Here is a 6,000-nt window from a genome sequence, read left to right as displayed (position 1 = left end):
GACAGGACTCTACACTGACAGGACTCTACACACTGACAGGACTCTACACACTGACAGGACTCTACACAGAAGGACTCTACACACTGACAGGACTCTACACACTGACAGGACTCTACACACTGACAGGACTCTACACACTGACAGGACTCTACACACTGACAGGACTCTACACACTGACAGGACTCTACACACTGACAGGACTCTACACACCCTACACACTGACAGGACTCTATACACTGACAGGACTCTACACACTGACAGGACTCTACACACTGACAGGACTCTACACACTGACAGGACTCTACACACTGACAGGACTCTACACACTGACAGGACTCTACACACTGACAGACTCTACACACTGACAGGACTCTACACACTGACAGGACTCTACACACTGACAGACTCTACACACTGACAGGACTCTACACACTGACAGGACTCTACCTACACACTGACAGGACTCTACACACTGACAGGACTCTACACACTGACAGGACTCTACACACTGACAGGACTCTACACACGACAGACTCTACACACTGACAGGACTCTACACACTGACAGGACTCACACTGACAGGACTCTACACACTGACAGGACTCTACAAACTGACAGGACTCTACACACTGACAGGACTCTACACACTGACAGGACTCCACACACTGACAGGACTCTACACACTGACAGGACTCTACACAAGCACTCTACACACTGACAGGACTCTACACACTGACAGGACTCTACACACTGACAGGACCTACACACTGACAGGACTCTACACACTGACAGGACCTCTACACACCCTACACACTGACAGGACTCTAACACTGACAGGACTCTACACACTGACAGGACTCTACAAACTGACAGGACTCTACACACGACTACACACTGACAGGACTCTACACACTGACAGGACTCTACACACTGACAACACACTGACAGGACTCTACACACTGACAGGACTCTACACACTGACAGGACTCTACACACTGACAGACTCTACACACTGACAGGACTCTACACACTGACAGGACTCTACACACTGACAGGACTCTACACATCTACACACTGACAGGAGCACTCTACACACACTGACAGGACTCTACACACTGACAGGACTCTACACACTGAACAGGACTCTAACACACACTGACAGGACTCTACACACTGACAGGACTCTACACACTGACAGGACTCTACACACTGACAGGACTCTACACACTGACAGGACTCTACACACTGACAGGACTCTACACACTGACAGGACTCTACACACTGACAGGACTCTACACACTGACAGGACTCTACAAACTGACAGGACTCTACACACTGACAGGACCTACACACTGACAGGACTCTACACACTGACAGGACTCTACACACCTGACAGGACTCTACACAACTGACAGGACTCTACACACTGACAGGACTCTACACACTGACAGGACTCTACACACTCTGACAGGACTCTACACACTGACAGGACTCTACACACTCTACACACTGACAGGACTCTACACACTGACAGGACTCTACACACTGACAGGACTCTACACACTGACAGGACTCTACACACTGACAGGACTCTACACACTTACAGGACTCTACACACGACAGGACTCACACACTACACACACAGGACTCTACACACCGACAGGACTCTACACACCGACAGGACTCTACACACTGACAGGACTCTAGCACACACAGGACTCTACACACTGACAGGACTCTACACAACTGACAGGACTCTACACACTGACAGGACTCTACACACTGACAGGACTCTATACAGACAGGACTCTACACACTGACAGGACTCTACACACTGACAGGACTCTACACCAACCGACAGGACTCTACACACTGACCCTACACACTGACAGGACTCTACACACGACAGGACTCTACACACTGACAGGACTCTACACACTGACAGGACTCTACAACACACTGACAGACTCTACACACTGACAGGACTCTACACACTGACAGGACTCTACACACTGACAGGACTCTACACACTCTACACACTGACAGGACTCTACACACTGACAGGACTCTACACACTGACAGGACCTACTCTACACACTGACAGGACTCTACACACTGACAGGACTCTACACACTGACAGGACTCTACACACTGACAGGACTCTACACACTCTACACACTGACAGGACTCTACACACTGACAGGACTCTACACACTGACAGGACTCTACACACTGACAGGACTCTCTACACACTGACAGGACTCTCACACACTGACAGGACTCAACACACACTGACAGGACTCTACACACTCTGACAGGACCTACACACTGACAGGACTCTACACACTGACAGGACCTACACACGACAGGACCTACACACTGACAGGACTCTACACACTGACAGGACTCTACACACTGACAGGACTCTACACACTGACAGGACTCTACACACTGACAGGACTCTACACACTGACAGGACCTACACACTCTACACACTGACAGGACTCTACACACTGACAGGACTCTATACACTGACAGGACTCTACACACTGACAGGACTCTACACACTCACAGACCACTCTACACACTGACAGGACTCTACACACTGACAGGACTCTACACACCAACACTGACAGGACTCTACACCGACAGGACTCTACACACTGACAGGACTCTACACACTGACAGGACTCTACACACTGACAGACTACACACTGACAGGACTCTACACACTGACAGGACACACTCTACACACTGACAGAGACTCTACACACTGACAGGACTCTACACACTGACAGGACTCTAGACACTGACAGGACTCACACACTGACAGGACTCTACACAACTCTACACACTGACAGGACTCTACACACTCTACACACTGACAGGACTCTACACACACTGACAGGACTCTACACACTGACAGGACCTCACACTCACACACTGACAGGACTCTATACACTGACAGGACTCTACACACTGACAGGACTCTACACACTGACAGGACTCTACACACAGACTCTACACACTGACAGGACTCTACACACTGACAGGACTCTACACACTGACAGGACTCTACACACTGACAGGACCTCTACACACTGACAGGACTCTACACACTGACAGGACCTACACACTGAGACAGGACTCTACACACTGACAGGACTCTACACACTGACAGGACTCTACACACGACAGGACTCTACACACTGACAGGACTCTACACACTGACAGGACTCTACACACCTACAACGACAGGACTCTACACACTGACAGGACTCTACACACTGACAGGACTCTACACACTGACAGGACCTACACACTGACAGGACTCTACACACCGGACAGGACTCTACACACTGACAGGACTCTACACACTGACAGGACTCTACACACTGACAGGACTCTACACACTGACAGGACTCTACACACTGACAGGACTCTACACTGACAGGACTCTACACACCTACACACGACAGGACTCTACACACTGACAGGACTCTACACACTGACAGGAACTCTACACACCTGACAGGACTCTACACCTACACTGACAGGACTCTACACACTGACAGGACTCTACACACTGACAGGACTCTACGCACTCTACACACTGACAGGACTCTACACACTGACAGGACTCTACACTGACAGACTCTACACACTGACAGGACTCTACACACTGACAGGACTCTACACACTGACAGGACTCTACACACTGACAGGACTCTACACACTACAAACTGACAGGACTCTACACACTGACAGACTCTACACACTGACAGGACTCTACACACTGACAGGACTCTACACACTGACAGGACTCTACAACACTCTACACACTGACAGGACTCTACACACTGACAGGACTCTACACACTGACAGGACTCTACACACTGACAGGACTCTACAAACTGACAGGACTCTACACACTGACAGGACTACAGCACTCACACTGACAGGACTCTCAGGACTCTACACACTGACAGGACTCTACAAACACACACTGACAGGACTCTACACACACACGACAGGACTCTACACACTGACAGGACTCTACAAACGACAGGACTCTTACACACTGTACAGGACCCTACACACTGACAGGACTCTACACACTGACAGGCCTACACACTGACAGGACTCAACTCTACACACTGACAGGACTCTACACACTGACAGGACTCTACACACTGACAGGACTCTACACACTCAATGACAGGACTCTACAAACTGACAGGACTCTACACACCTGTGCTCTACACACTGACAGGACTCTACACACTGACAGGCAAACTCTACACACTGACAGGACTCTGACACACTGACAGGACTCTACACACTGACAGGAACTCTACACACTGACAGGACTCTACACACTGACAGGACTCTACACACTGACAGGACTCTACACACTGACAGGACTCCACACACTCTACACACTGACAGGACTCTACACACTGACAGGACTCTACACACTGACAGGACTCTACACACTGACAGGACTCTATACACTGACAGGACTCCACACACCTGACAGGACTCTACACACTGACAGGACTCTACACACACAACAAACTCTACACACTGACAGGACTCTCGACAACTCTACACACTGACAGGACTCTACACACTGACGGCACACACTGACAGGACTCTTACACACTGACAGGACTCAAGACTCTACACACTCACACACTGACAGGACTCTACACACTGACAGGACTCAACACACTGACAGGACTCTACACACGGACAGACTAAACTCTACACACTGACAGGACTCTTACACACTGACAGGACTCTACACACTGACAGGACTCTACACACTGACAGGACTCTACACACTCTACACACTGACAGGACTCTACACACTGACAGGACTCTACACACTGACAGACTCTACACACTGACAGGACTCTACACACTGACAGGACTCTACACACTGACAGGACTCTACACACTGACAGGACTCTACACACTGACAGGACTCTACACACTGACAGGACTCTAACACTGACAGGACTCTACACACTGACAGGACTCTCACACACTGACAGGACTCTACACACTGACAGGACTCTACACACTGACAGGACTCTACACACCGACAGGACTCTACACACTGACAGGACTCTAGATACACTGACAGGACTCTACACACTGACAGGACTCTACACACTGAAGGACTCTACACACTGACAGGACTCTACACACTGACAGGCCACTCTACACACTGACAGGACTCTACACACGACAGAGACTCTACACACTCTGACAGGACTCTACACACTGACAGGACTCTACACACTGACAGGACTCTACACACTGACCTACACACTGACAGGACTCTACACACTGACAGGACTCTACACACTCACAACTGACAGGACTCTACACACTGACAGGACTCTTACACACTACAGGCTCACACACTGACAGGACTCTACACACTCACAGAACTCTACACACTGTCAGGACTCTACACACTGACAGGACTCTACACCTACACACTGACAGGACCCTATACGCTGACAGCACTCTACACACTGACAGGACTCTACAAACTGACAGGACTCTACACACTGACAGGACTCTACACACTGACAGGACTCTACACACTGACAGGACTCTACACACTCTACACACTGACAGGACTCTACACACTGACAGGACTCTACACACTGACAGGACTCTACACACTGACAGGACTTTAGTACACGACAGGACTCCACACACTGACAGGACTCTACACACTGACAGGACTCTACACACTCTACACACTGACAGGACTCTACACACCACCTACACACTGACAGGACTCTACACACACTGACAGGACTCTACACACTGACAGGACTCTACACACACACACTGACAGGACTCTACACACTGACAGGACTCTACACACTGACAGGACCTACAGACAGGACTCTACACACTGACAGGACTCTACCTCTACACCTGACAGGACTCTACACACTGACAGGACTCTACACA

The sequence above is a fragment of the Salmo salar genome, chromosome ssa13 (genome assembly GCF_905237065.1).
Source record: "Salmo salar chromosome ssa13, Ssal_v3.1, whole genome shotgun sequence".
Taxonomy (NCBI): domain Eukaryota; kingdom Metazoa; phylum Chordata; class Actinopteri; order Salmoniformes; family Salmonidae; genus Salmo; species Salmo salar.
The sequence above is the reverse complement of the archived record's forward strand: the minus strand, read 5'-3'. Positions refer to the sequence as shown.